We start from the raw sequence: 13,691 nt of genomic DNA, 5'->3' as shown, positions 1-13,691 counted from the left end.
GCCTTTAATGTTTATTCTCATCCTCTAGTTTTCCAATGGTTAATCTATCTAGCTAACCTCTAATTGTCTCCTAGCACCTTGTAAAATAATATCCCTTAACACAAATTCCAACTAGTTGTCAAAAATTATAGCACTTACTGCACTAGCAGGTCCTACGTCCAATATACGATACTCATGTCACATGAACTAACTTATACTGGAAAAATGTCTTGAAAACTTAATTCTCTTATAAAAATAACTAGAAAATTAATATATAATAAAGGAAAGTATAGAAAATGTATGCACAAAATTAAAATAAGGGCTAGAAAATAAGAAAAATGCTAGGTTCTCACCATTTTCCTTAACTCGCACGTACTAGGGTTTTTCACTTATAATTCGCTAACTTATTATTATTACTTCTAATCACACACTTTTTCTTATCTAAAACTCACTCTTAATCACCAAATTTAGTACACACTCCATACCGATTACTCACACTACGAAAAGACGTAAAAACCCTAGTTTACCTTAACAATGCAAGTAAAGGGAAAACACTTGGTTCTATGATTAATTGTAACTATTGGAGAAGTGAATGAGTAGTAAAGCTATTGTAAAGTAATAAATTACTTCTAATCACATGCTTTTTCTTATCTAAAACTCACTCTTAATCTCCAAATTTAGTACACACTTCGTACCGATTACTCACACTACGAAAAGACGTAAAAATCCTAGTTTACTTTAACAATGAAAATAAAGGGAAAACCCTTGATTCTATGATTAATTGTAACTATAGGGGAAGTGAATGAGTAGTAAAGCTATTGTAAAGTAATAAATTACTTCTAATCACACACTTTTTCTTATCTAAAACTCACTCTTAATCACCAAATTTAGTACACACTACGAAAAGACGTAATAACCCTAGTTTACCTTAACAATGAAAGTAAAGGGGAAATCCTTGGTTCTATGGTTAATTGTAACTATTGGGGAAGTGAATGAGTAGTAAAGTTATTGTAAAGTAATAAATTCCAAATTAAAGGAAATTTAAAAAAATATATAAGGAATTTTACAAGTCCTCACAGCCAAAGCATCCACAACAGCATTGCCTTCCCGATAAATGTGTTTGTATGAGAAACCTGCGGTAGAGTATTGATCAATGCGACAGAATATCCGAGCAACGGATGACGGAACACCACCCCTCCCCTATATGGCTTCAATCACGATCTTAGAATCACCTTCAACCAGCACTGAAGTTATACCAAACCACGTGCACAACTCCACTCCCATGCGCAATGCCCTAGTCTCAGCTTGCAGAGAAGACACAGTCGCGTAGCATTCAGAGAAAGCAAAAATCAACCGGCCAGTGGAATCTCTCAGTACTCCCCCTCCCTCGGCCCTACGGAGATTCGTAAATGAACCATCAAAGTTAAGTTTGTAACGTCCTTTTGGGGGGGATTTTTAATTATATTTAATCTATGATGAAGGATTAGAAATCATGTTTGGATCATTTAAAATTTGCATGAAGTATTATATGTTTAAAAGTGATCTAAAGCTTTTTAGGGATAATGAGAAGTTTTGTAAGAAAATTGCGCAATTGCAGAAATTTTGCAAAAAAAAAAAAAGGATTCATGGATGTGTTCCATAGATCCTTGAGTTTGTGGATTAGTTTCTAAAACATGGGAAAGAGAAACGCGAACAAATCCACAGATAGCCCTCACGGATCTAGTCCACGGATCCTACTCAACTTCTTCAAAACACAAAATGCAAACCTTCTTTCCTTATTTCTTCTTTTTCTGTCATCCACTAACCCACACTCCTTATACATTTACTTCACAAAATCTTCATTTTCATCCACGTATATTATTAAATATTTTTTTTGTAAGGCAAACCTCGTACACGAGAGGGGGATGCCATCCCCAATTTATTGAATCTTATGAAAATATAATAGTTCCTAAATACCATTAGCAATCAACTAGCTCTTGATCGAAAACTAGGGAATCCTAATCTATCAAGTATGACATCACCACAAACCATCAGAGGCAGCATCGCAAAACCATCAAAAGTACAATCCACTTGTAAGTGAGGCCCAACATTTGCAAGCCTATCAGCTGGTTTATTTGCCTCTCTAAATATCAACATACAAACTCCCTAAACATCATTTAGAGCCATTTCTAGCAAACTAAAATATCCAAAAATATCACAGATCTTGGATTTAGCTCATAAGCCTATGTTCTTCAAATCTGAAATTTAATCAATTTGGGATCTTTTTAGGTGTAATATCTGGGGTATTTTACATTAGCATGACAAAGCATCAATCTACACTTGGAGATAAGTTTCTTCGACATAGCTTGGTAGTTTTAATTTTGCCATTCGCATGCTTCTTGAGTTTCCAACAAATTTCAAATGGTGAATATGTGATGATGTTTGTAAGCTTTATTAAGTTTATTTAGCCTCTCTAAAGCATGTTTAATTGATTAAACTTGAAAATTGTGAAAATTTGTCAATTTCCTAAATTTAGGCGAATGAAACAATTGTATAATAAATGGTTATTGTGCTTTGTGGGACTTATTGAGACCTTAATATAACTTGTTTATGTAGTTTTGATATATACATTTGATTATATAGAGGACTTTTATTTACTAAATTTGGAAAATGGTGAATTGGAATTGTTATTAACATTTAGGTATTGTAAAGAATCACATGGTTGCTTATTCTTCAAGTTGAGCATGATTAGATGATAAATATTAGATATTTGAGAATTGATCAATTTTGTTGCAATTTTAAAATTAAAATTGAGCGTGCTGAATCATGTATGTTTTAGGGTTTGATTTTGCTTTTGAATTAGTATTGTTGAGATATGGTGATCTTGTTAAAATATATAGATGAGGATATATGTCTTATCATTGATACTCTAAGGTATTTTGGGTGAAAAGTTTAAATGCATAAGAGTTGGGAATTGATGGTAATGAGATATATCTTATAATGTTTCTTATCTATCATGTATAGGTACAAGCTACTATTAGAGATGGAGCCATAGCTTGATATAGTTGTTTTACTCAATGGATGCCTTTGAAATCTTTACTTTCTCAAACCTTTGTAGTTTGTTTTCCGTTTTTCCTTTTTTAATTTTTTTACTACTAATGGTTATCTTGTGAAACTCATAAAGTTTACTATCTTGATATAACTACAGCATTTGTAGATTTGTAAAGAATGGTTCATGAACATTGTGATGGCCAATAGAACTCAATTACTATAATAGGGGAGTATTTGTTTCTATATCTCTTTGTCCACATTGATGGTAATGTGTATTTTAGTGTGGTGGAAGGGGGGGAGAGGGAATAACTAACATTATATGCATTGTAAGTAATTGAGTTTTAGTTGCAAATGTTGGACTTGAGTTTGGAAATTTTATTGTGCATTGAAATATTTAAAAATTGGGTTTGTTAGCTGACGGGTATTTTACATACGTACAAGTTAAAAAACCGAATTACACCCGTTCACTGCAAGTATACAGGTCAACTAGTAGTTTAGGGTATATATCGGGTCGATCCCACAGGGAAGAGTGAACAATTACCGGTATTACTAAAGCTTCTCTATTATTTAGACTATCAATGAATTATAAGAAATTTAACCTACTGAAATTATACAAAATAACAAATAAAAGCTCCTTAGGTTGTGGTATTCCTAACTACTCATGCAAGTGCTACATTTGGATCATTGAATACTACATTTAGGCTAGTTATGGTGTAATTTCCTTAAACATGTGAAACCTACTTTCGTAGTGAATCAACTATACTCATAACTAATCCATACCTATTTTCATGGTTATGAAATTAGCTACAAGTTCATTTCTTCAATGAAATTACATGAAATGAATCACTAAAAACCACATAAGTGCACCTCTACTTTCGTGAGTGTACTCCCTATGTTTAGCACTTCTTGAACTAGTGTTAAATCTCAATTTTCATTGCAGAAACAACACCTTAGATAATCACAATTAATGGTACCAGATTAATCATGATTTAAAGAGCCAAAGTGCTAAATCACTTGCTCAAATCATAGCAATCAAATAACCAAATAATAAACACTAACAATTATAGAAAGTTCAACCAAACCCAAGGTATAAACTTTAAAAACACATATCACACACAAAATCCAGAACTTGTATATTAACTAAACTTGGAATCAAATACAAAAGATAAAGAGTTTGGAAGGAATACAACCTTTGTCACATGAGCTTTCTTCCTTGCCTTCTTCATCCTCCATCTTCATCCTAATCTAGATAATAAACAAGAATGGTTGAACTATACTACTCTATACTAAGCTAAACTAATACTAGGAAGATGAAAGAGCTACATTTCTGCAGACTCCAAGCTTCTCCCGTATGTCTCTCTATCTCTTACTCTATCATCCCCTTCCTCTTTCATTTTCCAATGAATTTGGCTATTTAATGATGAAAGGTGGTCAAGAAATGAAGCTTTACACTTTCTCCTTACAGCTGGTAATGTCTCTCACATGTCTAGCATCACATGTGAGTTGGTGGAGGTGAAATTGAGTTTTACGCGTATAAAGCATCCTTTTCTGACCAGTGATCCGAGCTGCTACAGTGCCTCGGATCCACTAACCCAGAAACAGCCGAGGGTTCGGATGAATAGTGGATCCGAGTGTGGATCACTTTCTCTGTTTTTGGCCCAACTTCAACTGATCTTTTCTTGATGTTAGAGGCTGAACCAGCTCATGTGTAAAACATGAAAGTTGTAGCCTTTTGAGTTATCTTTCCAATGCATCAAGAATCACCTCATTTGGATCTGTGTAGGCTGAGATATGACTAAAATACCCTTGTCTGCTCATTGCCCTGTTTCAGCTTCGACCAACAGAAATTAGCTAATGTAATTCGGCTTTTTGATTTTGAAAACCTTCAAACTGGATTCGGATGTCTTCACCAAAGTTGTATATCTATCTCTTATCTTCAAATGGGTTCAAGAATCATCCCAATCCGATCATTGTAGCTCAAGTTATAGCCGAAATACGAAAATGTGTCAAAACTGTCAAAATACACAAAATCCAAGTAAAAAGTGATAAAAACCTCATTTAATCACTTAAAAGCATTTTTCACCAATTATAGCCAAAATGATTCATATTCTTCCAATAATATAACCAAAGTGACTAAAAATAATATAAAATGTCATACAATTATTACGTAAATTAGTCACTTATCAAACTCCCCCACACTTAAATCATTGCTTGTCCTCAAGCAATTCACACATAATCAAATGCAATGATTCAAGAGGTGAAATAATATATGCACTTTGTCCAATTTAATTCCTCAAGACTTGGAAAATAATCATTATACAATTATTCAATTTACACTAAATACTCATAATATCAAGTAAAGAAAAGATAATTATACCCTAAATTCAACAAGTTAAACTTAATCTCTTACCCTAACTTAATTTTACAAATAAGCAAATCACATAGTCAATTTATAGCTTTCCTCCTCCTATAATCATCTTTTTCTCAAAATTCTATAACTAAGACAAGTTAAACTTAATCTCTTACCCTAACTTAATTTTACAAATAAGCAAATCACATAGTCAATTTATAGCTTTCCTTCTCCTATAATCATCTTTTTCTCAAAATTCTATAACTAAGAGGGATTTATTCACACAAATTTTACTTAAATAGTGAGAATGCCTTTTTACGCGAAAATCGACACTTTTAGGTGAAGATCCCCGGTTACTCAACATTTCACTTATTCAAGTTGCTATGCAAACTCTTAATTCAAGTACCTTTTTACGCGAATGTCGACATTTGTAGATGCCAACCCCTGGTTACTCAGTACATGAATCATTGGAGTAGAACAATTTTTATTTACTTTCTTTTTTTTCTACTTTTTTTTTTCAGAAATAAAGGACAATAAATAGATGTTCCCTCTTAGAAAATATATAAGAATAATCAAAGGAGGAATATAACCTTTATTGACTATATCAATCACTTACTTGCAAAATTAAGTAAAGAGAAGAAATCTCATTAAACATGTAAAATTATAGGCATAATTTTCCTCACTTTACCAAATATACTTTCCTCCTATAATCATCTTTTTCTCAAAATTCTATAACTAAGAGGGATTTATTCACACAAATTTTACTTAAATAGTGAGAATGCCTTTTTACGCGAAAATCGACACTTTTAGGTGAAGATCCCCGGTTACTCAACATTTCACTTATTCAAGTTGCTATGCAAACTCTTAATTCAAGTACCTTTTTACGCGAATGTCGACATTTGTAGATGCCAACCCCTGGTTACTCAGTACATGAATCATTGGAGTAGAACAATTTTTATTTACTTTCTTTTTTTTCTACTTTTTTTTTTCAGAAATAAAGGACAATAAATAGATGTTCCCTCTTAGAAAATATATAAGAATAATCAAAGGAGGAATATAACCTTTATTGACTATATCAATCACTTACTTGCAAAATTAAGTAAAGAGAAGAAATCTCATTAAACATGTAAAATTATAGGCATAATTTTCCTCACTTTACCAAATATACTTTCTAAAATGTAAAAATTCTAATTGCATAATACTATTTCCAAGTTAAATGAGGACTAAACCTTCCAAAATACATATAACATTTCAACAATTGAAAGAATAAGGTTGGAACAATTAGCCCTTTTGAATGAAAATGCAAAAAATTTGAAGAACTTTTGGGCCATAGTGAAATATTGGAAAAGATTTTAGAAAAATTTTTACAGAGTTTCTCCTTATAAATGGAAGAAAACTCCCTGCCAACAAACCCAATTTCAATCAAATTATCCACATGGCAAATAATTCAAACACAATTCCAACATTTCTAAGCATTTAAATTCACAAAATATCATCGCATAGCAAGTAAATGCAAGTTCAAATATTTTCCTCCCCCACACTTAAACTTCACATTGTCCTCAATGTGAGAAAGGAAAAATAACAAAAATAAGAGAAAGTAATACTCCCCTAATGAACTTGCGCGATCCGAATCCATGGCAATGTGATGAATTTCCAACTTTACTTGAAAGAATGGAGACTTCAATTAATGCACCTTGAAAAAAAACAAAAATACAATTCTTAAGAATAAAAGCTTGCAATCAACAAGAAGAAAAGTGGAGTTGAAGGAGGAAAAAGAGGGAAGAATGAGGAAAAGTGGTCCAAGGCTTCGTTTGGAAAGGATCCGAGGTCGTTTTTGAAAGGATCCGAGGTCGGATCATGATAAGTGAGCTCGGATCAAGAAGCTCGAATTTTTTCTGATTGCAGAAGTGGATCCGAGGCCTTGGATCCATATGGATCCGAGCTTGGATCCAGAAGCTCGAAGTTTTCTCTGATTGCAGAAGTGGATCCGAGGCCTTGGATCCATTGAATCTGCACTTATTGCAGAATTTTTTTGCAATTTTTAGTTTGACCTCAATTCTTCAAAATACACCCTAGATCATTTCTATGTCAAAATAAACCATTCACGCACATGTAAAATGATCTAAACATGCATTCTAAACCTCTTTAATGCATCAAAAACCATAATTACTGAATTTGAGGTATTGAGATCTTTGATCAAACTTCGCCTTTTTCACCTCATTTGGTCACTTTTGCATCTTTTTCCAAAACCTACAAATGAAAAACAACAAAATTACTCAAACTTATATTTTAAACATAAAATCACTCCAAAGTAACACGAACTTAAACAAACATTGGGTTGCCTCCCAATAAGCGCTTCTTTAAAGTCAATAGCTTGACTATATCACCTCATTTTTCAAGGAGGCTTAGTTAACGAATAATCCACCATTTTAAGTCTTGGTGGATCATTGTAAGGTGACTTAATAGAAAAAGCCACATGATCTAATGATCTGAGAGATGGAAGTGACTTACATATTCCAAGTGTTTCATAGATATCACCTTGAATATGCACCACTTGAGAATTTACCAAAGGAAATGCCATGAAAGTATCTTGGGCAGGAATATCTTTAAAACCTGTACTTTTTATACACTCCTCAAGAGGGGTGAAAATTGAGCCATTAAAACTCACCTCTTGAGGTTCAAAGTTAGTTCCAAAGATATTATCATGTGAAATGGATATTTGCTCATTAAAACACTCTTGAGATTCATCATTTTCATCAAAATGCAACCCATTTTCACATACAACATTCCCACCATTCATGCTAGGATCATTTTGCACATTATTAGAGGAAATAACTTCACACAATGCACTCAATTGCTCATGTATTCGACCAAAGTGAGAAGCTAATTCATCTACTCTTTCCTCAATCCTATCAAAACGATCGGAAGTTGCATTTGCTAGCTTTTCTAATGCTAAATCAAATTGATTAGAAAAATTTTCTACAGCTAGCTCCCAAGATGCATTAGAATCATTAGCTAATGGTTCACTTTCTAACTCCCAAGGCAGAGGTGCATTAGTTAACTTCTCTATTGCCAACTCCCAAGATGGTTTTGATTCATATTGGACACTTTCAGGTTGGTGATCATAAAAATATGAATTATCACTATAAGTACATTGATTATTCCAACCATAAGCAGGAGAATTGCTCCAATTAGCACTATATCGATCAAAACAGGGATTGTAATGCTCTAATTCATCATAATAATCCACATTTTGTACTTGCATACATGTATTAGTAGCATGATAACCTCCACACAAGTCACAAATCACATGATAAGAATTAAAAGCATTAACATTCCTCCCTTGCTCAATTTTATGCATAATTGTGTCCATTTGAACTTGTAACATCATAACATCAAATTTAGCCTTTAAGCACCTTAAACCATCTTCAAAAGACATACATTCAGTAAATTCTTGGTTACCTCTGTTGAAGGAGTTTTGCACTTGGTAACCATTTATTTCCAATCTTCCACTTCTCAAGCATTGTCCTCCAAATTGACCTACCTTCCTCATTACCTAAAATTACTTTTAAACAATCTCAAAAGTAAGATTAGTTAAGAAGGATAGATTCCAAGACACAAACTAAAACAGAAAAAAAAATAAAAAAAAATAAAAGTTGACTCAAAAAAAAAATGACATAAAACACATAAGATACAGCAAAAACAACAAAAATAAGAAAAATTGTCTAAATTAATAAAGTTGCTCTTCACACCGATATTGCCAAATCTTCCCCGGCAACGGCGCCAAAAACTTGACGGGTATTTTACATACGTACAAGTTAAAAAACCGAATTACACCCGTTCACTGCAAGTATACAGGTTAACTAGTAGTTTAGGGTATATATCGGGTCGATCCCACAGGGAAGAGTGAACAATTACCGGTATTACTAAAGCTTCTCTATTATTTAGACTATCAATGAATTATAAGAAATTTAACCTACTGAAATTATACAAAATAACAAATAAAAGCTCCTTAGGTTGTGGTATTCCTAACTACTCATGCAAGTGCTACATTTGGATCATTGAATACTACATTTAGGCTAGTTATGGTGTAATTTCCTTAAACATGTGAAACCTACTTTCGTAGTGAATCAACTATACTCATAACTAATCCATACCTATTTTCATGGTTATGAAATTAGCTACAAGTTCATTTCTTCAATGAAATTACATGAAATGAATCACTAAAAACCACATAAGTGCACCTCTACTTTCGTGAGTGTACTCCCTATGTTTAGCACTTCTTGAACTAGTGTTAAATCTCAATTTTCATTGCAGAAACAACACCTTAGATAATCACAATTAATGGTACCAGATTAATCATGATTTAAAGAGCCAAAGTGCTAAATAACTTGCTCAAATCATAGCAATCAAATAACCAAATAATAAACACTAACAATTATAGAAAGTTCAACCAAACCCAAGGTATAAACTTTAAAAACACATATTACACACAAAATCCAGAACTTGTATATTAACTAAACTTGGAATCAAATACAAAAGATAAAGAGTTTGGAAGGAATACAACCCTTGTCACATGAGCTTTCTTCCTTGCCTTCTTCATCCTCCATCTTCATCCTAATCTAGATAATAAACAAGAATGGTTGAACTATACTACTCTATACTAAGCTAAACTAATACTAGGAAGATGAAAGAGCTACATTTCTGCAGACTCCAAGCTTCTCCCGTATGTCTCTCTATCTCTTACTCTATCATCCCCTTCCTCTTTCATTTTGCAATGAATTTGGCTATTTAATGATGAAAGGTGGTCAAGAAATGAAGCTTTACACTTTCTCCTTACAGCTGGTAATGTCTCTCACATGTCTAGCATCACATGTGAGTTGGTGGAGGTGAAATTGAGTTTTACGCGTATAAAGCAGCCTTTTCTGACTAGTGATCCGAGCTGCTACAGTGCCTTGGATCCGTATGGATCCGGGCTCGGATCCACTAACCCAGAAACAGCCGAGGGTTCGGATGAATAGTGGATCCGAGTGTGGATCACTTGCTCTGTTTTTGGCCCAACTTCAACCGATCTTTTCTTGATGTTAGAGGCTGAACCAGCTCATGTGTAAAACACGAAAGTTGTAGCCTTTTGAGTTATCTTTCCAATGCATCAAGAATCACCTCATTTGGATCTGTGTAGGCTGAGATATGACTAAAATACCCTTGTCTGCTCATTGCCCTGTTTCAGTTTCGACCAACAGAAATTAGCTAATGTAATTCGGCTTTTTGATTTTGAAAACCTTCAAACTGGATTCGGATGTCTTCACCAAAGTTGTATATCTATCTCTTATCTTCAAATGGGTTCAAGAATCATCCCAATCCGATCATTGTAGCTCAAGTTATAGCCGAAATACGAAAATGTGTCAAAACTGTCAAAATACACAAAATCCAAGTAAAAAGTGATAAAAACCTCATTTAATCACTTAAAAGCATTTTTCACCAATTATAGCCAAAATGATTCATATTCTTCCAATAATATAACCAAAGTGACTAAAAATAATATAAAATGTCATACAATTATTACGTAAATTAGTCACTTATCATCAGCGGGAAGTTTTGTCCAGTTACAAAAGGAAAACTGTGCCAAAATTTTTTAAAAACTTATTCAAAATTTCAAAATTGCCATAAAAATTTTCAAACTCGGTTTAAAATGCAAAAATTTCGAACTACTAGTCATTCAAATTCTCTTGTTGAAATAAATACACGCACCTTGAATGTTTCATTCCTCAATTAACTTCAAAATAGATATTATGTAATTAGGATCTTTGTATTTTTAGAAAAGTATATCTTGTAAAGTGGAGGAAATCATGTAATTTTGCATGTTAAGTGAAATTCCTTCTCTTTACTTGATTTTACAAAATTGTCTGATGAATATGGTCAATAAATGCAATATTTTTCCTATGATTTTTTTTAGTAAGATAACCACATTTTTAGATTTTTTCCTATGATTATTTTGATATAAATGTATTGAAAATGAAGGTTTACCTCTTTTAATACAATACAAAGCAAAAGAATGAGAATTGTTGTTCTACTCCAATGATTCTTGTAGTTAATAATTAGGATTCTTCATCTAAAATGTTGACTTTCATGTAAAAAGACTTCAAGTAAGAGTATACAAAGCAACTCGAGTATGTTATGTATTAAGTAACCTGAGGTTCTTATCTAAAAATACCGATTCTCGCATCAAAAGGCACCTTCACAACTCTAGTAGATCTTTGATATTTTTAAGAATAAATCCCTCTTCTAGTTTGAAAAGAAGATGATCATAAGATTAGGAAACTATATATTGACTATACAAGTTGCTTGTGAAAATGGGATAGGAGGAGAAATTAAAATGAACTAGTTGGAATTAATGTATAATTGTCTCTCCTTTGCTTGATAGTATGAGTACTTAAGGTAAAATGAATAATTGCATAATGGCTATTTTTTTTTTTATAAAAACCTTCTTTATTGATTGGAAAGGATAAGGTTACATAACAGAGGTTGATAAGGTTACAAAGTAGAGGTTGATAAGGTTACAAAGCAGAGGTAGAGCAGACCCCTTTACTTAGGCCTAGATCGAATATAAGGAAATTGACAAATATCTAAGCAAGAGATGCCCTTCGCACGTCTGGGCAGCATTTTAGCATGATAAAGGTTTGAGCATCGGGTAGTTGATGCTTGTTTCGCAAGTGCATCTGCTGTTGAATTGACCTCCCTATAGCAATTTTCCAAAATGAATTGCACTTGTGTTAGTACATGTTGGATCTTTCTAAAGATGACGTCCAGTCTGCAAGGCGAAGATGAAGATTGTGTCATAGAGTTGAGCAGCTGTAGTGAGTCTTGTGTCTTGAGCAGTTGTGATCTTTCTCGTGTTTTGTGTTTGATTTTGTGCTTCTTCAAGTCTTGTGTCAACTAGACTCAAGAAAACAAAAAAAAAAAAATTTCTGGTCATGTTTTTTGTTAAACACCCGTGGGTAGTTCTCTAGTGTTTTTGGTGCATCCATGGTTGATTTGTCTTGTTGCTTGGAAGTATTCATAGTTCTTGAAATTCTGGACCAAAATTCTTGAATTTCTTGAAGTTTGTTGAATGAAATCTTGAAAATCTTGAAATCCTTGGGTAGCATAACCAAGTTTCTTGACATTCTTGAACCAAAGTTTCCAAATCTTGAAGTTCTTGGAAACCCTAAATTGTTTCTTGAATATTACTCGGGCCTGTTTGTGTTTGATCGTGTTTCTTGAAGTTAGTTATCCGAATTGAAAAGGAAAAAAAAAAGAATTTGATCACAAAAGAAAAGAGTAAAAAAGGAAGAATCACAATCGGATCATTAGCATTGAGTTTAGAAACAAGAAGCCAAATTGGATTTGACAACCAAAATCAACTTGGACTCTTATTTCCAAAACCTGGACATAGATTCATTGTTGGGATTGGTTATTTGTTTCTAGTAGCACATCCAAAAACACAGTTAGGAAAGTGTCCTCAAAACAACATCTTGCTTCCTAATGAAACCAAAGAGGACATTTGGACTAGTTTCCAAATTTCCAGCACAAAATAATCTCAGGTAGAGTCATCATCTAGGATCCAAAATTTCTGCTGAGTTGAGTCCTTATTCCAGCTTCAAATTTGATTGACCACCCATATATGTTTCGTATTTGAGTTGTTTTTCCAGTTTATAATCGAGTTTTAATAGTCTAAAACAAGTCCAAATTAGTTTTGAATTACAAAGAGTCATAATTTCCTTATTCTAGTTTCCTTGTTCAAGTCCAATAGTTTCCAGCTCTTGTCCAAATCTAAAACATGTTTGTAGAGTACTTTTTCTAGAAATATATTTCATGTCTGGTATATTCAATTTCTGGTCCAAAATCTGCAAACAATCAACGTCAAATCTATCCAGATTTGAGACTATAATCCTCTAGAGTTCTTGGTCTTGTTAAAGGTTCATCTTACTCAAGTAAATCTGCAAAATTTCCAATACCTTTATCTGTGTTCCAACTCTTGTCTTTCTTGAAAATCCTGACTGTGCTGCAAGCAAGTGAATACTACTTGATAAGTGGAGTTCATCTTGAGGAAAGCTCTAAGTTATTCAATAAGGGCAATTAGCAACCTTGAGAACTTATTCGTGTGAGCTTAGTAGAGGGATTAAACACTAGAGTGCAAACATAAGCATGAGAGTAAACACTCAAGGAGTGAAGTGAGGAATTTTACTACTAACCCTTGTTCTTTTGCAGGTTAAAATTAAACATGTCTTAAAGCATTGGAACTGTTAATAACTCTTATGACATAGGACTTGTCCTCAAAGCGTTGCACCAA

Source organism: Coffea arabica, chromosome 3c, assembly GCF_036785885.1.
Source record: "Coffea arabica cultivar ET-39 chromosome 3c, Coffea Arabica ET-39 HiFi, whole genome shotgun sequence".
NCBI classification, from domain to species: Eukaryota; Viridiplantae; Streptophyta; class Magnoliopsida; order Gentianales; family Rubiaceae; genus Coffea; species Coffea arabica.
The sequence above is the reverse complement of the archived record's forward strand: the minus strand, read 5'-3'. Positions refer to the sequence as shown.